Raw genomic sequence first — 24,019 nt, 5'->3', positions numbered from 1 at the left:
TTAACACGATTTTTTAATAATACATTTATTTTTTACTTTAAAAAAAATAAAAAGCACTTAGAAAGCACTAAGGTCTTTGAGGGGAAACTAGTTAGTGCCCCTCTGTATCGTTCCCACAAATAGCGACTCAAGAAATATTTGCTGAACGAAGAAACCTTTAAATAGAGGGTTCCCCCCCTTCTGATAGCATGTGGCACATGGACAGTTTATTGCTTCTTTTCTCTTCCCGACTTCTTTCTCATCATAAAATAACATGCTGAGGGTGGCTAAGTGGGAAACAGTTTCACTGAACTCCTCCTAATGAGAATCAGCGCTGGTTCGTAAGTGACAATATCAATGACTAACATTCATAGCGTGTTTCACATTGAACAACATATTTTCCACATGCATTCCTTTCTTCAATTTAATAAAGATGATCCAGCTTTTGGCTGCCCTATAAAAAGAAATAAAAAATTTAAGGACAACAAAGATTAGACTTTAGCATATTGGAAGTCCATTAGTAAAAGATGGGTGAGTTAGAAAAAAGAGAAAACCTTTCAACAAATGGTTGCTCCTTTCAAATTCTGAGGGCACTTTGGGGGTTTATAGAAACGAAGGTCCATCTTTTAAGTCTGTCGTATCTGTGCCCTGGCAGAACTTGGGGCCGTTTATTACGTGAATTAAGTCCCATGGTGCAGTATATCCAGTATTATGAATTCCACCCAGTTTCCCAAGCGCATGAGGAGTCCTCCCAAAGGCTCAAGGACAAAGAAGCAGCTCTGCATGGAGAAGTTGGAGTCCATGAATCTTTGTTGTTGTTCGTATGGAGAGGGAGTTTTCTTTGAACTGAGTGCCCCACCCCTATAGCAGCCAAGTGTGGGGATGACTTAAGTTGACTTTTCCTCTCCCTTCTTTCCTCCCTCCCTTCCTCCCTCTTTGTTCTAAAAGTCTTGTCTTTTTACTAATACTGTATGTGGAGTGGGCCTCTCCACGTGCAAGGATCCATGATACCCACTAGCAGAGGTCGCAGGAAGTTGACCAGGGCATCTGGACAAATGATAATGCACAAGTTTATGTAGAAGATACCCCAAATGCATATCCCTTTACAGCTTGGCAACTGTTTCGCTCTACAGAATAAAGGTCCAAAGGTCTTTAACTCTGTAAGTTCTAATCAGTTTACCTTTATCAACGTGGCATGGCATTTTCAAGGATTCTGCCTGGCACTTTCAATCATCTTCTCCTTTTGGTATTGATTCTCTGGTGTCATGATCAGCAAAAGGCCAGCTTGAGGGGTAGAGGCCCCTGGGAGGCAGAGGAGACTAAAGTGACAGAAAAGATAGATCTATCACCTTGAATGTACTCCAGCCCAGCCAATCATGGAGTTGGCCAGGGTCAGATCTGTATAATGCTTGGATAAGAGATCAAGTTGGAATAGCAAGCTGGAGACTGAAAGACCAGATGTTACAGGAGAGACGGCACTGGAACTCATCTACCAGCTGGAGCCATGAGTTTTGGCAAGTTACTCACCTCCTCTCCTGGAAACTGAATGGTTTGGTCTGACAGTCTCTAGAGGCCCTTTTGCTCTAATATTTTATCTTCCTAAATTTTATTTTCTCATTATGCAATGCCTCAAAAAATGAGGACATAGTCAATGATGTCAAAGGTTGAAGAGGGATAGGATAAAATAAAGAAGAAAAGGTGTTTGCTGATTTTGGCACTTGGTGAATGGGGTGGTTGGGATAGAAGAACACACTGAGTTGAGGACTGAATGGAAAGAAGTAGAAGTAGATTGTAAAGGAAGAAAAAGGCAGTACCCAGAGCTGAAGATGAGCCTGATGAAATTAGGGGTAAGAGAAACAATAAAAATATGAAAATACCTCATCATAGAATATGCAAAAGCCATTGAAGTAGTCATACGCTATTCAGCTTATAGGATACTTCTCAGTTCTCAGAAAAATATCCACTAGTCTTGGCTGAAACATGGCATTTCCAAGGGGTTCCAGTTTTGTTTTAGGATGACCTGGCAAGAAGACAATGTTCATAGAAGCAGAGGAGAGTGAGTGACTTGTCTTCAACACAAGGGTGATAAGATCTTTCCTCTTATTCACCAAAGTTCTAGAATTCAAGATATAGAAACCTACTGGACATTGAAGATGTGAACAGATGTAGGGGAAAGAGCATGGGATTAGAATGTGACACACCTGAATTTCCAACCGCAGCCATGGGGACAGTGTTGGACAGGTACTTATGGGCACCCTGGGAAGTCTCATGATTTAGCCCCTCTTCGATCTAAAATTTTAAAAACTGTGCCCAACACATATTTGGTTGATGAAGGGGAGGGCAGAGAAGGAAGATTTCCAGAGCCCATGGCTCAACTACGACCCCACTTACAACCCTCAACCAGCAAAACAAAAGCTGGCATTTACTCAGAGTTTGGTTTTTTAAAAGGTGGTTTACCAGGTTCCCTCGAGGTCTTGCCTTTTCTCTCAACTGGGTTTCAAAGTCTTCTGTTCCAGGAGTTTCCTTGAAGATAAATACCTATGTGTATATGTATGTGTATGTGTAATTTTACTTGAGAGTGAAAAAAATATATATGGTTGATTCTCATTATTTGCAGCTTTTATGCCCCATGAAGTTGCCATGAATACGAATTAGTGATTACAGAACCATCGCTCCTAGGGGAGATGCAGGGTTCAGTTCCTGTGAGCCTCTGGTCACGACAGCTTCATCCCTGGCCAACACATAACCTTTATTATGTGCATTTTTGTTTAAAGGCAACTTATTTACTATGTTGTTGATTTGTTCATATTGAACTCACAGCCAACAGTGCTATAACTCATGCCTGAGTGAAGCTTATCTACAGAACACACGTATTTTCTCCAGAAGGCACAGGACAGCCTTCTTGCGCTTAGAAACACTAGCACTTCAGCATTGTGCTTGGGGCCATTTTACACAGTGAAATCATCAACAAAAAGCACAAACATAAAAAACGTGGCACTAAACAGACCATGAAAAGAACACTTGTTTACAGTATGAGAGCTGAAATGAGAAGGGAGAGATCACTTCATTCAGCCTTATCTGAGAATGTGCACTTTGGGCAACTCTAATTTTTCATCACTCTACACATGTCCTCCACTAACTATAAAAGTTCTGTGAGGATGAATTCTGGGTTACAAATATACCTTCACTAGTAGGTGACTTCTCAAATACAGAATCCGTGAATACTGAGGATGAACCGTGTTTGTATATGTGTATATATTGATACTGGACAGTTTCCCTCCTCTCTTTAAGCCAAACTATAACATAAGATGAATAATACTTCCTCATAGTGTTGTTGTGAGGATTAAAAGAAATAATGCATGGGATGAATCTGCAGAACACACAGTACACTCCCTCAGACACCGAGGAGCAAAGTTCTTACTCTTTCCCATTCACTTCCCTTTCTCTCCACTTGGAATCCTCATTGTTTTTGTTTTTTGTTTTTTGTTTTTACCAGACTGTCCATAGCAAGTACCTTTAACTGTTAATCTGGTATTAAAATTATCTTGGAAAACCATTGGGTTGGTTTTCAATCATCATAGCTAATATGTCTCCTACTGCAAATACTTGTTTCGGTTTCTCAGATTTTCTATCTCACATTTTGCATTATGTTCTTGAAGGTGAAATCCATGTCTAGTAAAACAGCCCCTTTGTATCTGGACCAGCTGCATCTGAAATTTGAATGCCTTTGCTTTCTCTCCTGTTTTTATATTTTGTTTTGTTTCTCTTCTCTGCTTGATCAATACCTTCCCATCTGAAGAAGCAAAACATTCTCTCTGTTCTGTTCCCCTTGCTGCTGATTCTGACTCAAGGGGATTGGGGTGGGTGTGGGGGAAAGAGAGTCAGAGTCTATATTTAACCACAAAGATAATTCCTTCTCCTTGACACGTCCAGCAGCGCCAGAGAGAATTTGACATTTGAGGGGACCGAGTAGCAAGAGTAATTCTTATTTATCAGGCTCTTGGAACAGAAGGGATTGGAGCAGCAAGTGAACTGCAGGGATGAGAATGGGTCAGGGATTTGGGGGTGGGGATCTAGTACAGGTAAAGAGGGAGAAATTATCCATCAACACTGGTGGAAGGACAGACAGCAAGACTCCTGAAGCTGCTTCTTCAAATGCTGCACTAAACCACCTCCAAGAGGACAGCACAGCTTTGGAGTGGGGCAGGTGGCCAAGATGCGGAGAGTCATGGTTGTGCCAGCTGCTTAAATGCCTTGCACCCTCTAACATTGCTTCTCAAACTTCAGTGTACACTCGACCCACTCTGGATCTTGTTAAAATGCAGATTCTAGTTCAGTAGGTCTGGGGTTGTTCCCAAGAGTTTGCATTTCTAACAAGTTTCTGAATGAGGCAGATGCTGCTGGTCTGTAGGCCACCCTTTGAGTAGCAAGGCTCTAATAAGGTCTTTTAGGAGAGCACAGGCAAAGGACAACAAAGGAAGATGATTGGACAGCTATTTCCTCTTCTCCCCTGTCAGTGGCCCTGTCCATTTTGAAGACCACATTCATTTTGTACTTACTTGCCTACTGGCCTTCCCCATCGATGCTCAAAGTGTGTGGAGATCAGGGACTGAGTTTTGTTGATCTTTGCATATAAGGCTTTGCCTAGAATAGGCACTTCATGAGTATGGAAGTTGTACTTAAGAACATCCCTCTTTCTCCATGAAGCTTTCCAGATCATTCTAGCCCTACAGTACTTATTATCTGCATCATTCATTTAACAATTAATCTTGTATAGTCTTATGACAGTTTTTGTATTGTTGTACTGGACTGTTACATATCTTTTGAATTGTTATTTATTTTTTAGTCCCCCTATGTATTGACTCTGCAGCTAGATTGTAAATAAATTCCTGGAGTTGAGGGACTGTATTTTCATTTATTCATCAATCACTTGGTTTTTACCTACCTTGTGTAAGACTAGGGTCTTGATACACAAAGATAAATAAGGTGGGGTCACTAAGGGACAGAGGAGTGTAATGGGAAAGTCTCAGTCCTCAGAGCCAGAAAGAACTAGGCTTAAATCCCAGATCTGCTCTTTTCTAACTGTGACTGCAGGCAAAATACTTAACGTACCCTAACCTTGACCTTTTCCACTGTAAAATGGGTTAAAACTACCAATCTTATAGAATTTTGATGATTTTGACTGAAATGATATATACACAGGCCATGTGATCAATACTTGGTGGGCACTCAGAAAAAAAAAAAAAATTCCTTGCTCTTCCAGAAGTTTCCACAAGGAGTTTAGAGAAAACTATAAATGCAGAAATAGTCAAAGCACCAGAGGGACTACATTAGTGGAAACTTTCTTTGTAATTTCCCAGGTTCTAGCAGGGAAGACCTTAATAAAGAGCCTGTTGTTTGATGAAGGCAATAATACAGCTTCTGCAACAAAGGCATTTGAGAGACATAGATGAATTTTAATCCAGTTTATTAATTTCAATGCAACTTACTTTTATGGACTCTTCCTATGATCAGACCACAGACTATGGTTTTATGAAGTTACAAGGATCTGTTAGAGCCAGTCCTTTTTTATGGGGCTCTTAGGATGAGCTCTGTTTACAGACGAGTCTGTAATTAAAGAACTTATGAGCAAGATCTACAAGTAGTACAAATGAAAAATAAGCCGAGGAGAGTGAAGAACTATCCATTTTGTTGGTGGTGGTGGGAAGGAGAAGGAGGAGGCATGTGATCAAAAGAAGGACCTGAGTGGCAGTCCAGATGATGACAGACAGAGTCAGGTAGCTTGGGAGGAAGTTAGCGTTGGCAGAAGGTGGCACAGAGGTGTTCTGGTTGCAGTGATATAGCAGGATATGTGACAACAGTGCCAAAGGAGCCTTGTTTGCTCTGGCACCCTCACGTGGAGGACAGCCTCTCTCTCGGTCCAGGTGAGGAGCATGAAGCAGAGTCTAGGGTATGACAGCCTCTTACAGAGATCAGGCAGTGTGGATGATCTGCTTCCTCTGTCTGTCAGCCTAGAAATTCCATTGCATTGAGAGTCTACTCCATTTTGAAATAACTGGAAGGAAGAAGAGGAGGAGAACAAAAGTGCACAAAGTTCATTCTGCCTTCTGAAGTCGATTATTGCCCTTGTTGTCTCTTTGGACCAAGGCCAAATACTTCTTCTACTCAAGTTTGATGTCTTTCCAAGAAAGTACCAGAAATGTGAATTGAGGAGCTATGGTCTCTAGGTTGGGCCCATCCAGGTAGGAATTTCTGGCTGTGGCTTCTCTAGGGAGGCAATGAGTCCAGAGAGGTTCACAGCACAAGTTTGTCTGAGCCATTGCTGTGCTCGATTCTTAGTCTCTAACTAAATAAACCCTGGTTCTTTAATATGGCTCCAGGGATCCACTAGAGTAAACTTGGGCCTGACACATGGTCAGTATCCCTGCTATGCCTCGGGATATTATCCAGAAGTGGTACATGACATTTGAAAGTACCAACCCTGGTACATCAGCCCCAACTTTAATGAGGCTACTTCTCTTGGAGAAGAGCAGTCTTTGCAGAATATTCTTCAATCCAGAAAACCCCCTTGAAAAGATCTTACTTAATCCAGCCTAAATGAGAAATACTTTTCAGAGCTGTGTGGGCTTCTCCAAACATACCTAGACACTCACAGATTTCAGGCACACTTCTATCAGCCAGCAAAAAATCATGGGTCATCAAACCATAAATCAGCAGTTAATGAAATTTCATCTGGTATAGTTTTGGCATAGTTTTTAATTTGTTTTGATCTCCTCCTACTTCTTTGATCTTCCAGCACCTTCTGCTTAGAGGGTACAGCAGCGAGCCCCCACCCCCAGTCCTAGGTGACCTGCGAGGAAGGAAGGATGCAGGACTCTACCTTCACACTCAAACACAATCTTCTACTGGATGGCAGAGTCTGCAAAGAGGAAAAGATATGTGTGTTTAGAGGCTGAGGAGAGGAAGAAGTAGGCTGAGAACAGACTGGATCTTCTCAAGATAACTCAGCACAGGAGGAACCTGTCTTGCAACTCATGTGATGTCTGCCTCCAGAGAAGCCTGGGTGAGTAGTTAGAAACATAAAATTTAGAGCTGGGAAGCCTTCTGATTAAAATGGGCAGCCCAGTGACCTGAGTATGGCATGAACTGAAAAATTCATCTCCAGAACCAGGCCTATTAAAGACCAAGGGTGGAAATTAACCTCACTTAGCACAATGATTAAGATGCTGTCAATTGAGCCCTTTCCCACTAGTGCTGAAAACTTACTGATTTTTCTTTCCTTTAATTGGATTAAAATGAAGGAAACCCCAGACCTCAGGGGAAAGAAAGCCAAGCAGAAACCACACTCTCCAGGGCCCCCGACGCTGACAGCTGTGTCGTTTCCGGTGTGAGAGGGCTGTATGGGCCTTCAATGCCTTCAGCCCGCTGGGTATCCGACTCTCAGGACTGGAAGCCGAAATGGACTTGCTTCAAACCCTAGTGATCACCGAAGCCAGGAAGAGAAATTAGGGTGTCCTGCAGCCTACAGGTAGCTTTATTCTCTCACTAAGAGACTTAATACATTACGTTTGAAGACATTAGGAACCTCTGACTAGTGATGAGCACCTGGCCACTTCTGCATTCTCACTGGATTCAGGCCTTCACATACAGTGCTCCCTTGTTCCTTGAGAAGGCCTGTGTCTTGCTTTCCACTAGCCTTGGATGAGTATGGATGGTTAAATAAAGCGAACAATGAATGCTGTGGGGTGATAGTCCTGAAAAGGACCCCCCCACACACACCGGGCCAACACAAGCCTATATAGTATCTTTAGGTGAATCAGAAAAAGTGCCCGTGTGGATGAACATAGTCACCTGTCTATACTGTTTGACGACCAGATTTGTGCAAAGAAAAGAGTGACCCTTCATGGGAGTGAAGGTGGGTCAGGGGAATCAGACACAACCCTGAAGGTACAGGGCTCGGTAAGCACAAGGCAGGTTGGATTGCCATCCCTCCTGGCCTCTGTTGGGTGTCCTGGGGGAGGGCACAACTGCATCACCCTAGGTGGTAGCCCGGGTGACCACCCAGGAAGCAAAGAAGCAGAATGGGACACCCCAAGGCATCAGGGCCACAAGCTGGAGAGGAGTGTAGACCATGTAGACTGACTTCCCAGAGTCTATAGGACTTTGCTGACTCTGGGCTTGGAGAAACTGGGCTTTGAAACTAAAGCGGATTTGAGGTTACAGATAAGGAAGGGGGGGGGTCCAGGGAAAGAAATGATTTGTCTGTCAGCTATGTCCTGATCAGCATGGACTCAACTTTCCCTGGGGGCTAACACCTCCAGCCTTCCCCACAGTACCCAGGGCTATGGATTCCGAAAAGGCAGCTCTAAAATCCCTCCATCCTTTACCATGGATGGAATGCACACCCCCCTCTCACAGACAGGTGATCGTGTTCACCCCAGGACTGTGTCACATGCTCTACATGTGCGGGTATGTGCTTCTTTTATGTCTTCTCGGTCCTCAGCCATGAGGACAGGAAAGGTTTGGGAGGAGACTGTGGGAAGACAATTTCACCAATGACTTAAACAACTGAGCAGTTTCAGAGCCTAACAATGGTCACAGTGCAAGAAAAAAATCTGTTGGGTGTGATCTGAAAATGATACTATATACATATATATATATATATATATATATATATATATATCTACTTTGACCAGAGAGACAAATGCTTCTCTCTCTGTCTGTCTCTGTCTCTCAAATGATGATCCTATTATAGGAATAGAAACTAATTGTTTTCTTCTTCTTAAGTATTTTTCCTTCTATTTTCCCTAAGCATATTTCCTCTTCTTTAATACCCCCAAAAAAGCATCACCGTGTGAAAAAGTTTCAGCCAGCACCATCAGGAGCCTTTCCTGGGGTCAGCCAAATGCTTCTAACATACCACATACTTGCAAGCACCTGTTAAAAATTTAAAGCTGTTGTTCATCCCTCTTCAACCCACCCATCTGCACAACTCCCTGCTTCTGTGGGAATATACAGTTGGAGTCCCTCCTGAACCTTCCTCAGTGCCTTTTTTTAAACATCTAAGACAAGTTTAATTTTCTTTAGGACATGTTAATCAAAATTTAAATACATTTACATATTTTTATTTAAATTCAAGTTGTTTAACCTATTGTGTAGTATTGGTTTCAGGGGTAGAATTTAGTGATTCATCACTTACATATGACACCCAGTGCTCATCACAATTGCCCCTCTTAATGCCCATCACCTATTTATCCTACCCCCTTCCTTCTCCCCTCCAACAACCCTCAGTTTGGTCACCATAGTTAAGAGTCTCTTATGGTTTGCTTCCGTCTATGTTTTTGTCTTATTTTATTTTTCCTTCCCTTCCCCATGTTCATCTGTTTTGTTTCTTAAATTCCACATATGAGTGAAATAATCTGAGATTTGTCTTTCTCAGACTGACTTACTTCCCTTAGCATAAGACCCTCTAGTTTCATCCACATCATTGCAAATGGCAAGATTTCATTCTTGTTTATGGCTGAGTAATACTCCGTTGAATATATATACCACATCTTCTTTATCCATTCATTGGCCAATGGACATTTGGGCTCTTTCCATAACTTGGCTATTGTAGATAATGCTGCTATAAACATCGGGGTGCATGTGCCCCTTCAAATCAACATTTTTAATCCTTTGAATAAGCATCTAATAGTGCAATTGCTGATTCATAAGGTAGTTCTATTTTTAACTTTTTGATGATCCTTCATACTGTTTTCCAGAGTGTCTGCCCCAGTTTGCATTCCCATCAACAGTGTAAGAAGGTTCCCATTTTTCTCATCCTCACCAATGTCTGTTGTTTCCTGTATTGTTAATTTTAGCCATTCTGACAGACGTGAGGTGGTATCTCGTCATGGTTTTGATTGTATTTCCCTGATAATGAGTGATGTTCAGCATATTCTCATGAGTCTGTAAGCCATCTGGATGTCTTCTTTGGAAAAGGGTCTATTCATGTCTTCTGCTCATTCCTTAACAGGATTATTTGTTTTTTGGGTGTTGAATTTGAGAATTTCTTTATAGATTTTGGATACTAACCCTTTATCCAATAGGTCATTTGCAAATATCTTCACCCATTCTGTCAGTGGCCTTATAGTTGTATAGCTGTTTCCTTTGCTGTACAGAAGTTTTTATCTTGATGAGTCCCAATAGTTCAATTTTGCTTTTATTTTCCTTGCCTCTGGAGATGTGTCCAGCAAAAAGTTGCTGTGGCCAAGGTCACAGAGGTTGCTGCCGGTGTTCTCCCCCAGGATTTTGATGGTTTCCTATCTCACATTTAGGTCTTTTTGAGCAGAGCCAGCCTATGTCATTGCCTATGATGAGTTTTCTTTGTATTCTTTCTGTCCCTGCATGTCTGACACAGGCTCAGTCAGGGCCCTTCTTCAGCTCTGGCAATGACTCCTTAGCTAATGTGGGGATCAGCAAATTATAGCACCTGGGCTAAGGCCAGCCTGGTACCTCTTCCTTCCTTCCTTCCCTCCTTCCTCTTCCTTCCTCTCTTCTTCTCTTTCTTTACTTTCTCTCTTCTTCCCTCCCTCCCTCTTTCCTCTCTTCCTCCCTCCCTACCTTCTTTTTCTTTTCTTTTCTTTCTTCCTTTCTTCCTTTCTTTCCTTCTTTCATTTTCTTTCTTTCTCTCCAGAAATCTAAGTATGGCTTTTACATTTTAAAGTAGTTGAATAAAAACCAAAAGAAGAATAGTATTTCATGACACATAAAAATTATATAAAGTTCAAATTTCACTGGCAGACTGAGGCAATTGTAACAGAGATGGCATGGCCAACAAAACCCAGATCATTTACTCTCTGATCCTTTCTAGAGAAAGTTTGCCAACCTTGAGCTACTGAGTTCTGGGTCATGGAAGAACAACACCAGGCCTGATTTGTAGGTTAGGCCAGCCCTCAGGAAGCAATGAACCAGGAATAAGAATCCCACTGGAGGGGTACCTGGGTGGCTCAGTCAATTAAGCATCTGACTCTTGGTTTTCAGGTCATGATCCCAGAGTCCTGGGATTGAGCCCCGCATTGGGCTCCCTGCTCAGCTCAGCAGGTAGTCTGCTTGAGGATTCTTTCCCTCCCCTTCTGCCCCTTCCAATACTCACATGTTCACTATCTCTCTCCCTCAAATACAATAAATTAATCTCAGGGGCGCCTGGGTGCTTCAGTCGGTTAAGCGTCTGCCTTCAGCTCAGGTCATGGTCCCAGGGTCCTGGAATCGAGCCCCACATTGGGCTCCCTGCTCAGCAGAGAGCCTGCTTCTCTGCTTTTGCCTGCCTCTCTGCCTACTTGTGCTCTCTCTCTCTCTGTCAAATAAATAAATAAAATCTTTAAATATAAATAAATAAATAAATATTAAAATAAAAAAATAAAGAGTCCCACCGAAGCCTGGAGTAGGGGATCAGGATTGAGACAGCAGAGGGATTTCTGTACATAGGTTTTAGAAATGCAGGGTTGATAAGCACATGACACATGCACCCCCTCCCCCCCAATCCAGGGTCTTTGATTCATGGGACTGTGGCTGCCTCTCACATCTTCTCTGTTAGGTCAGGTTGTGAAAGGGGCTTCCACAGGCAATGGCAATGTGGTGTGTCTGGATAGACGACTCTATTACTGATCAGTTCATTCCTGATCACTGCGAAATACGCAGGATCCATGTGCTCTTCCAATGAAATCAAACCCACAAGGAAAAGAGTTAATCATTATAAGGGCACCGCCCTCCCTCCTTAGGTCTGCCTCTGTCTGACCCAAATGCAACCTCCTTTCTGACTGGACACTCCAGAGGAAATGAGCTTTAGGAAGCCGGGTGAGGTTCAGTCATTTGCATATTCAAATGCAGCCCAAGTGATGCGGACATACATCAAAGACAGAGAACTCTTTTCCTTAGAGGTGTCATTGGTCCAGGGGTGTCAGAAACTTCCAGAAGAAACATACCCCTGCCCCTTTTCCTCCTCCATAACTGTCCTTCAGTTCTATTTCATTAGTTTGTAAGTGTGTGCATTGAGAACCTACTAGAAGCCCTGCCAGGTGCTAGGTCACGTGGGCACCGAAGCCACTAAACCACTGCTTCTGCCTCCAAGAGCCTACAGTCTGTGTGGGGATGCGTGGGGACCGGGGACTAGGGTGTACCTGCACAACCTCACCCGGTTACTCTCTCGCGGGGCCACGCAGCCTGTGCTGTGGTCGGAAGCCACATCGCAGTTGCCCCCGGTGTGTGACTCAAAGAAGAGGGCATGTGCCTACTTTTTCACTAGGGGACTCTCAATTTCCATGTCGCTGAGCCACCATGCTGCGCCTTTCCCGCAGTCGTCCACCTCTCCTATGGCCGGGCTCATAGGGATGCTTGTAATTCTAGGGAAGACCCCCGTTCTCCCCCCAAACAGGAAGACTCTTCTCTGCCTCCCCCTGCTCCTCATCCCAGGGGCTGCGGGGAACAATGAAGTCTGCACGCAGCTGTCCATTCGGCCGATGATGCATGAGGCTGGGAGCCAGGCGCTGGCGCGCTCTTCCACCCACGGCTGTATTAGCCCCGAGGCGCTCAGCTGGGAGATAATAAAAAAAAAACTTTCTTCTTTTCTTTTCTCTTTTTGTTATCAGCAAACGGAGCAGATCTGCTACCGGCGTGACACAGACAGCGACGAGATGTGGACTGACAAGGTGCCTGAATATATATTTTTCAGAACTATGACGATTTATTTTTTTTTTCCAGCAGAGTCGGTATTCTGACCACTGTCCCACGTTGACACTTTTATTGTCTGCAGCTCAATTTCATGGAGCAGATTTGGTTTTCTTTTCCAATCCTAAGATTCTTTCAAAACAAATCATCCTCACTCTCTGGTGGTACCTTTGTTTTTGTTCCTCTTCCTGGGAGGACGTTTCTGGAGGACAGAATGCATGCAGCTCCGTGTGGAATAAAATCATTCATTTTTTTTTTTTCCAAGGAGCCTCTTCTTTCAACCCCCCTTGGTTCAAAAAATAAAAATAAAAATAAAAAAATTAAAAAATGAGCCTTTCTTTTTTATTATGAGAGTAACAACAAAAAATAAAAGATAATATTTATTGAATGTAACTCTGTAATGGGCCCCTTCTGTTTGGCTTTCTACACATAACAGCTTTTATTTCTCACAACAGCCCTTCGAGGAGAACGCTAATATTATCCCCATACGACAGAGCAACAGACGCAGGCACAAAGGGTCTAGGGAGTAACTTGGCCAAGATCAGAAGTTCACAAATGGCAGTCGGGATTCAGACTTAGGTGCTCTGGCTACAAAGCCTGGATTCATAAGCCCCACATGACACTCACGCCCCAGACACAGAGCTTGAGTTTGAATATCCCGTTTTCACATCGCATCCCTCCACTCCCTGGAGACTGAAGGCGTCTAACACAGAAGAGGACAGAAGTGAGGCTGTGGCAATGGCTTCCTGATGTTTTGCTTTTCTTGCAACTGGTGAGGGAGGAAATTACGATTGAGCATGGGGATGAGGCCACACCACACAGCTCGGGATGAAAGTACTGATGCTCTCTCCCAGAAGACCCAGGGATCCTTCCTGCTTGGGTTTTATTTAGGGGGAGGGAGGTTTGTTAGAATTACAACCCCACTGCCTGCCATCTGTCTAATTAAGATGAAAACGTGACTTTGATAAACTCTGCAAGTGGCTTTATTGGCTATATGTACTTGGTACGTACTTGGTGATGGCTTATCGAGAGAAACAGGAAGATTTTATCAACACAAAGATATTCAACCTCATTAGGTCTGTGGCTGTGACCCATTCATTACGAGCTCTCACCTGGAATTAAAAACTGTGAATTATCAAAGGGAGGGTGAGGATGAAGATACAGGCTTGTACCTTGGAGATTCTATTAAATAGTCAAGAATATTTCATCTGTTTCTCCACGGAGGACTTCCCCTTCCCTCATCTCCCCCTCCTGGCTTCCCTTACTCACATTCTATCAAGTTATAGCCTGGAAATTACTTACCTGTCTCTGTTACACAAGCTTATAAAAGGTCATGCTGAGCTGCTTGGCACTAGCTACCCCATCATCAGTTGCGGAGTTTGGACAATGGTTAATCACAGAAGCAAGAAAGGGAGAAGAGTAAAACCACCTACACGACAAACCTCGAATGCTACTTCCTTCCACCTAAATCACTGAGCCTCATTTACCCCACTCAGCCATTCATTTATTCGCCAAACATTTATTCAGTTCAACAAACATACATTAAACATCTAATGTAGGCTGGGCCTTGTGCTGGGCATACAAAGTGGATAAGAAATGGTCCCTGCTCTCAACATGCTCACAGTTGAGTTGAGCTGACGAGCAACAAGATAAGGGCTGTAATTCCGTGTGGTCAGGAGCCTATAGAACACTTTGGGAGCTCCTGGCGGGAAGGTGAAAGTGTCAATAGGGGATCCTAGGTAGAAAGAATTGTCTGTGCAAAGGCTTCCAAAAATGAGAGAAAACAAACATATAGGGGCAATAATTCCCTATTCTTTGCTATTTCAAGTGCCCATTTTATTCTAGTATCTGGCAGCCCAATGCTTCATGAGCCCTTTCCCAGGTCCTAGGGACGAATTTTGATTTGTTTAAGACAATCGCATTCCCCATTGCCAGTGATCAGTCAAGACATGGACAAGGGGGGCTGTCCTAGCCAATCATGAGAAGTCTGCTGTGGCTTCTGGGGATGTTTTTCGCATTTGTAAAAAGACTTGCAGACAGTGACAAACCCCTTTACTCTTTGAACTTTATTGCCTGAGGAGATGATGCTAAAAGCTTCTGGAGCTATGCTTCAGGTATGAGAGGGGATTCCAAGAAAATTGCAGAGAAGCTGACACAAAACGCTGACATCATTGAGCTGCTACATTAGCCAACTCCGGAACCATTTATTTGATATAAGAGATAATAAATGTCCTTATTATTAGACAAATTTTAATTGGTTTTTCTGTTACTTGCACCCTCCAGAACCCTACTTGATGGAGCAGGTATGAGAAATCACTGCATATACCCCCGCACCCGCCCACACACTCTTACCTCCCTGCCTTTGTTGTTGCACTTCCTGGCACCGTAGACCAACGCTGCATGCTGAAATCCTACACACTCTATGAGACATGTCACCTCCCTCCACTTAAACCACTATGACTCTCTCCCTCCTCTCTGACTTCATACACATTTTAGAAGGCAATGAATCATCACATTCTTCTTGCTTCATAATTATTTCTGTGCTGATCTGACGCCTACTGCTAGGTTGGAAGTTCTCCGAGGATAGAGACTATGTCTTATACTTTTTTGCAAATCCCAAAGTGCTTCTCTGGTGTCTGACTTCTACTGAGGATTAATTAATAAATTCATTAATTAATGGGATAGAATGGGGTGTCTGGGGGAAAGGGAGATATAAGCAAAGGGAAAGCTGCAGTACGGTGAAATATGAAGTTAAAGGGAGACCCATCAAAGGAGAGAAAACATAAGGCCTGGGAACCATATCAGAGCACAGGGAATTGTCATGTTTAGAAAGCCATGTTGTGTGGCATCTTAGGTGAGAGCTGTGAAAGGGTTCCTGGACCCAATTTCAGTGTATACGTGTGAGTGTGTGTGTGTGTGTGTGTGTGCGCACGCACACACACACTTGTGTGGAGGCTTCCCCACACCAACAAGCAATTCTCCACACCAGCCGGATATCTTACAATTCAACTCAATTCTGATATTATCTACCCAGAGATAGCATCAGATTCCATAGGTTAAGGGTTCAGTCCCTCAAGACTGTATGAGCACTCACTCCCTCACTTCATTTTGGATGCCTTCTGCAAGCCCAGGTTTTCATTTGAGCTTCTGACCAACTGGCTATAAATCAGAAGTTCCCAGGACCTCCTACTCAGGTTCAGTAATTGGCTAGAGCACCTCACAGGACTCAGAGAAATAATTTACTCCCTAGATCAGCTGTTTATTATAAAAGGCTGTTAACTCAGGAACAGCCTGATGGAAGAAAACCACAGGGCAAGTTATGTGGGAGAGGCACGGGGCTTCCACACTTTCAAAGCATGCCATTCTTCCCAAATCTTCATGTGTTCACCAACCTAGAAGCCCTCCATACCCCATCTTTTGGGGTTTTTACAAAGGCTTCATTCAATAGGCTTGATTGATTAACTCATTGGCCATTGGTGATTGATCCATTGGTGATTGATCCAACCTCTAGCCCCTCTCCCTTCCCTAGAAATCAAGGTATGGGACTAAAAGTTCCAACCCTTTATTGACGATTGCTTCTCTGGCAACTGGCCCCATCCTTAGCTGCTTTGCAGAAGTCACCTTCTTTAACATAAACTTGGTTGTGATGGATAGGAGCTTTTTATGAATAACAAGACAACTAGTTCACCTTTATGTCTATGGGATGGTTTCAGGAACTGAGGACAAGAGACTAAATATCATAACAAAGGGTGATCCTGCTGCTCTTGTCCTTCAGGAAAGTCCAAGAGAAGCTGTAATCTAGGATCTGTGGCTGAGGACCAAATATCTCTGAGAAGTATATTTTGGTCATTTGAATAACTGCACGTATTTCTTATAAATCACAGTACTGCAGGCTGATGGCACCATGTTGGGTTGGAGTTGCCAGCTGAGGATGAGAGACTCTGAAGCTAAAGTAATAAGCACAGAGATAAATTTAAACATATAAACTTACGGATCATCTCTAATAATGACTTTGCATCTTAATAATTCAGGAAAGAGTATCTGACTTTGAAATCAGGGAAGGTTGCTGTGATGCGTACCTAAGGGGTGAGATGGCAGGCAGATAGAACCATCATTGCCAGGTTCAGCTCAGCGGGCCTTGGGGGCTATGATGTCACCTTGCAACAGCTGCCCAGCCTTCGGAACAGCTCCTCTCCTGGTCGATGCTACGTGGCTTTGGAAAGCCAAGAATGTGTGGGAGCTGCAAAGAAAGTGGTGAAATATATTTGCAACTGAGCAAATTTCAGAACTTCTTGTGACATTCAAGGGTGCAGGGGAGTGGGCCAGACATGACACAAGGGTAGGTGTGGAAGATGCTACTTCTAAGATCTGAGCTGGACGTGAAAAAAATGGGAAAGTGAGAGGTTTGAGTTTTATTTTGGGTCGTGAAATGAAAAGGCAAAACTTTGTATTTCAGAGCTTGAAATGTAAGAGAGGCATTGTGGTGTCGAGTACTGAGAAACTTTTGTCTAGTGAATTGTTTCATTCTAGGTGACAAAAGAGCTCATGTACATCCTTCCTTTTTACATCTGCCATTGTCTCCTTTGTTTTCCTTCTTTCTTTCCTCCCTTTCTCCTCTCTTCCTTCCCGAACATATGGCTTCTACATCTGTGAGGCAGTACAGTGACCTCGAGTGGAAGGATTAGTACCCCATCAATTGATATCTGCATCTACTTACAAGAAAGTGGAGATGGTTTGTGTGAGAGCCAGCTTGGAATTGTGGAAGTAGGCTAGGGGGTGTCCATTTCTTAGGTGAAAACTCAAATTTGGCCTCTCAAAATATGGATTATTTATGCTGGCACTTTCCATGATATATTTAGCTCCTTATGGCATATTTCTGTGTCTTTGCTGGACTGATGGACGTGCAGATAGACAGACCTAATGGGAGACCACAAGAAATGATTGCTAAGTAAAATGTGCCATAGAGAAAATAACCTTGTGCTCTCCTGAAAAGAACTGGGTGACACCCCTTCCCACTTTATAAAGACCATAGGACGAGAAGTCAAGATCTAGTCTAACTACTCACATGCAATCCTATGCTAAGCGTGTCACTTCTGCCTGGGTTTCATCTTCTTTACCCGAGAAGTGAAGGCATTGGACTGAATGATCCCTCAAATCCCTTGCAGACATTTTACTCTGTATTTCTGTGATTCCTGACATGCACTCCTAGGCTTGCAAGGCAAGAATGACTACAGGTAACATTAAAGTCCTTCCAGACATGCATGTTTCATCCAGGGAACGTGGGCCCATGGTGACTCATGGAGAGTTCAAGGGCTCTAGGTAATTCTGGAACACGGAGAAGGGCTCTGCTGCTCCTTGACCCAAGCTGAGGTGAAGCTCAGTGTAAATTTTTTATAAAGGGAAATGGTTTGTCTGATAAGCATATATCCAGTTCAGTGATGTTGAGTGACCTTAACTTTTTGCCAATACCCTACAGCCATTTGGAAATCCCATAGGTCAAATATGACTCACACATCAAAATATTTCATGATCCTTAGGCTGCAAAATTGTTTTGCCACATTTAGAAAACTGGCCCTTGACCTTACAAAACCCTCTCCCTTTGCTACTTTCGCCTGTGTAACTGCATCCAAGGGATCCCACCTTCACGTTCCCATTCAAACTCTTCTCTTTCCCATTCTCCGGCATACCTCACTCCTTGTTTTCCTCAAATCCTCAGCGTCTTGTGTTCCGTGGAGATGAATCTGAATGGAGTTCTACTCACTGGATCATCTAGTGGCCATCCAGCCTTCTGTCTGATTGCATAGTGTTCTAGGTTTGGGACCAACACTGCTTTGTGACTACAACTTACTAAGTTTTATATAAAATACACATATATAAAACATACATTTTTATATAAAACAAACTTCAAACAATTCACATTGGGCTTAATTTAACCCACAGCTAAAAAACCACTAGTTGTCTTGAACCTGAACCATGAACCCGGCTCCATGATGTATTCAGGACGCAGCCTTTCCTCTGCCTTCGCCATCCGGGACAGTTCTCTCCTCTCCCTCAGAGCCCAGAAACCACAAATAACCATCACCATCCTGGAATGGGAAGTGACAACAGCTTATCTGAGGCCACCTTGTCTGAACACAAAACTTGTCATATTCAACTATGGTATTTGTCCAAAGGCCAAAAAGACCAACGATGAACAAAATGGCAACTCCCGTCCCTCTGTAGCCCACTCTACAATTTGCGAAGTACTTTCACTTGGGTTTTTTTCTGGGAGGTGTCACTCCCATCCTGTGAGGCTAGACACTTACTATCTTCTTTGTGGGGGGAGGAAACTCAGGCCCAAAGAGTTAAACTTCTTTTTCAAGCGTTCCTAGTTATTAAATGGTGAATTCCGGATTTAAGCCCATAGTTGCCTCCTGGAGTGTTTGTGGCATTTCCATGGTGTGGAAATGATGTCCGGAATAAAGAAATGTAGACTTTAGGAGAGACTGATAACATTTTTACCTGGATTTATTGGACTAAATGTTAATATTTCTTAGAGATCAGTGATCGTAAGAAGTCTACTAGAATTGGTAACTACAGACTACAATGTATCATAAGCTTTCCTTTATTTATTCATTTATTCAACAAGAACTTTGAAAATCCATGTTGACTTCAAGGTCTCATGTTCGTTGTTATTGTGAGCGCATGTGTGCGAGCGTGACCACATACACACACACACGCACACACACACACACACACACACACACACACACTCCTACACACCCGTGAATGGAACCAGACGTGTGCTACTGTTTTCTCTCCATCCCTGGGGTCCTTTGTTACAGCCAAGGCCTCTGAACATTGGTCTTCACAAAACCTTTCCCAGTTACTGCTCTGCCAAGAGCTCTGAAGAAGTAGCTTGAAGGGGCACCTGGGTGGCTCAGTGGGTTAAACCTCTGCCTTCAGCTCAGGTCATGATACCAGGGTCCTGGGATCGAGCCCCACATCGGGCTCTCTGCTCAGCAGGGAGCCTGCTTCCTCCTCTCTCTCTGCCTGCCTCTCTGCCTACTTGTGACCTCTCTCTCTCTGTCAAATAAATAAAAAATATCATTAAAAAAAAAAAGAAGTAGCTTGAAGGTCTTTCAAGACTCCTGAGTAAGGTCAATTCAGAAGAGGCTCTGGGAGTGGGTGGTACCACCATCTCCTTAAGATCCCCTCGTGTTGCTGCACTGTCCCTGGGAGCATCACTCTCAGCGGTCATTATCTACAAACAAGGGCAATTTTTTCCCCCTCTAACTCTTTCATAGATTGCAAGGCTGTCTTTGAGGCTGCAGTGCTAGCTGGTGGATAAAGGTACAAGCTAGACTCTCAAGTTGCTGGTCAGCACCATGCCTTGGGTTGAGGCGGAACAAGAGCAGGTGGCCAGGGAACTGGAACACTAGGGAGGAGAGGGATGGGGATGGGGGTGGGGGTGGGGGGGTGGGGAGAACAGTGCTGTCTGGTCCTGCTTTATGCAGGGAAATTCAAAGACAAGGCCATTGTGTTTGTTCAGTAGCTTTGCTTTGGTTTGTTCTGTTCCCAAATGCCTGATTGCATGTGGGCAAGGGGCTTGCATCATTCTTTGGGTTGTGTCTTCTCTGTGCTCTCAACAGCACCCATCTACAAAGAAGTAAGGAATAGTTTGTGTTTGTTTTTGTGTTTTTAAAAAAAAAGAGATTCTTTTCTTTCCTTTCTGGTTCACTGCAGCTAGGAAACAGCCCTCACGAAGGATTTTTAAAGAAATGCCACATAATTCAAGGATAGGTCAGGCTACTTAGCTCTGCCCCTATCAACTTTATGATCTGGATTTCTTTTCAGTGCATCTTGATCACATCCAAAGAGAAGTCACCTCAAACCTGAGTTCTAGAAAAACCATAGATTCTAATAAACACTTATGAGGCAGGCTGCTGCCCAGCACCACTGCAATTTATTGATTGTTTATAATGGGTAGAAAGTTGGGTTATTTACAGCAGGCTTTCCTGAGCTTTCATTGATGCTGCTAATTCTTGGCAGCCAGAAGGGAGAACTGGCAGGTTTGGTAATCCAAAGAGAGGCACTATGAAGATCTCTCCTCCAAAGAGCACCAAAGAGGCAAATGATTTGTGATACTCAGAAGCAGTTGTGAATATTCAACTAGTTCAGGATTTAGGTTGAGGTTATTTTGCAAACAAATCACCATAGAAGAAAGTTTCAAAGGGAGAGAAAGTTGGAAATGAGGAAAGGAATTTCTCCCCGGTGTTTGCCGATGTCCTGGGCCAGGCTGTGTCTCTGGAACCCTGAGAGAGCAGAAAGGCATGGCATTTGATGGCAAGTTTAGGTCAATTAAGGCAGAAGACAATCTGTAATTTTCAGGTTGCATCAGATTTACTAGACACTGTCTATTTGATATCACTCACTGGATGGAATTTTAAACTTAAAAAGTAAAGAAATCAATTATTTTTTAAAATATTTTATTTATGTATTTGACATAGAGAGTATGAGGGAGAGAGAGAGAGAAAGAGCAAGCATAAGCAGGGGAAAGGGCAGGCAGGGGAGAAGCAGGCTTCCCGCTGAGCAGAGAGCCTTATGCAGGGCTCCATCCCAGGACCCTGGGATCATAACCTGGGCCAAAGGCAGCCATTCAATTGACTGAGCTACCCAAGTGCCCCAAAGAAATCAATTATTAACAAAGAATCTGACCTATTGGGAATTGTATCCATCCATGCTGACATACTGTAAGTGGAAACTGTCAGATGTTGGATTATAACACCTACTGGTGAAGTTTGGGATTGCATCTCATTATGGACTTTTTTCTTTCCTGGAGTCAATATGTTCGTTCAATATTTATTAAGCAGCTATTATGTGCCTAGACACCATTCTAAGCACTGGGGATACACTGGTAAACAGAGTTTGACATACTGCCTATTCTAATGGCAAGCAAATCAATTAAGGAGAGACAAATAAGATTATTTCAGATAGTAGTAAATGTTACAAAAATTAAAAACGTGGTAATATAATGGAAAAAAACAGCTGTGGGGTCAAGTGTGAGACTTGTTTACCTAGGATAGTTCAGGAAGACCTGAGATTTGAACTGAGACATTTGAATTGAGACCAGAGTAAGAAAAGGTAAACCATACAGGAATCTAGAGGAACATTTCAGGAAGAAGGGGCATCGATTACAAAGGCCCTTAGATAGGAACCCATATTATGTGTTTGAGAAACAAAGAGGTGGTTGGTGGAACTGAGGAGGAGGGGGCATTAGGTATATGAAAAGATCACATCAGAATTAGGACTTTGGGAAACAAGTAGGTGATTTCAAGCAAGTGGAAAGATATTATTTCAAAACCATCCCTCAGGCTGAAATGTGGACCTTATAAGCAAAGTAGACCAGTCAGGAGGCTGGATAGCCAGATAGGCAGAGAGGTGAGGGGCATCGCATACAGAGCCCGAGCTGTGGGTGGAAGAGGTCACTTCTGAGACAGGTAAGAGGATGATTTTAAGGATTTCTAAATTATAGAACTACAGTAGTTGTTCTCACTGTATTATTTTTGAATTGGGGAATTAATATTCCAATTAAGTGCTGTAGTAATAGTGAATGCTTAGCATTAAACTCAGCTGTGTCATCAATACTTCTTGCAAACTGATCCCCAATTCTTCCTAACATTAAGTTTGTTTTATTAATAGCACTGTGATTAAGAGTTTAAACTCAAAAATCAAATGGGCCTGTTTTCAAATTTTGGTTCTTTCCTGAGGTGTTTGACAAGTCACTAAATTTCCTGATTTTCATTTTTATTAACTGAAAAGGGGAGTGATAAAAGTACCAGCATCACAATTGTTGTGAGGCTGAACTGAGATAATGAACACAGAAAGTCTGGTGCAGGCACATTGCATATTCTTAATGTATATTAATGAATATTCTTAATACTTCTTCTAGGTAGAGAGAGAAATATGCCTTACTCTTAGAGTCAAATTTCTAAGACAGGCACATGCCTTGCCTAACTTATATATTCATACAGCAATCGCAAAATTTTCAAGAATGTAGCTTTTAATTTTTCCTCATTTTTAGTTAAGTACAATTGACATAGTAAACTGTACATATTTAAAAGTGATAATTTTTTATAAGTTGTTTTGATATAAATATCTACTTATGAAGCTATCACCACAATCAAGATAATGCACATATTTTCTATCCCCAACAGTTTCTTCATGTTTTCTTGTGCTGCCTCCCATCCCCTCCCTGCACATCCCCGTCCCAGGGAAGCACTCATCTGCTTCTGTCACTGTGTTTGCATTTTCTATAATTTTATATAAATGGAATAATAAATTCTGTATTTTTGTCATTCTAGCTCCTTTTCACTCAACACAATTATTTTGAGATTCGCCCATGATATTTAGGTGTGGATAGTCCCCAACACAACTTGCTTATCCGTAGCTGTTGATGGACATTGGGGTTGTTTCTAGTTTTTGACTATTACAAATAAAGCTCCTCTGAGCATTCTGTACACGTCTTTGTGGGGACAAACGCTTTCATTGCTCTTGGAGAGCAGACGTAGAAGCGTCTAGCTGGGTCTTATGGTCTGTAGATGATTGACTGTTCAGTAACCATCAAACTCTTTCCCAAAGTGGTTGTATCATTTTATACTCCCACAACAGCACTGGGGGTTTCCTGTTGTTCTGGAACTTGGTAGCGTCAGTTTTCTAAATTTTAGCCATTCTAACAGGTACATGTAATGGCTTCCCGTTGTGCTTTTAATTTCCAGTTTTGTAATGACTAGAGATATTAAGCATCTTTTCATACACTTAGTTCTTCCTCTTCTGAACTCTTGAAATAATTATTTGATTCTAAATTTCACTAGCTATTATATGCTATTATAAGTAAATAAAGAAGTAGATAAGTGATAGGTAGGTAGATAGATGGATAGATAGGACAGATTTGAGTTCCTATTATGTGCCAGGTATGATTCTAGGTTATAAGAATAGAGCATTGAATAAAACAAACCCCCTACCCTCATGGAGTTTCCATTCAGGCAAGACAGGCAATAAACAATGTCATGTCCTATTAGGTGTGTGTAGATGAGATGAAGAAGAAGAAAGCAGCATGATGTACTGGTAGTGAGGGGCTGGGGTAAAGATGGAACATTTTAAGAGGACCTCAGGTTGTTACTTTCACCACCTCCACTGCATGGCCAGGTCCTTGAGGGCTCTTCACAGCACTGCCTCTCTGCAGTATTTCATACTGTGGATTATGCTCAATGCATGTTTGTTAATTAATTATTCTTATTTCAATGCCTTCTTCCACAATGGCAGGGACCGTCCCATCTGTCTGTTCCGTTCACCA

Source organism: Enhydra lutris, unplaced genomic scaffold (assembly GCF_002288905.1).
Source record: "Enhydra lutris kenyoni isolate GAN:26980312 unplaced genomic scaffold, ASM228890v2 scaffoldscaffold91, whole genome shotgun sequence".
NCBI classification, from domain to species: domain Eukaryota; kingdom Metazoa; phylum Chordata; class Mammalia; order Carnivora; family Mustelidae; genus Enhydra; species Enhydra lutris.
This window is presented reverse-complemented; position numbering follows the sequence as displayed.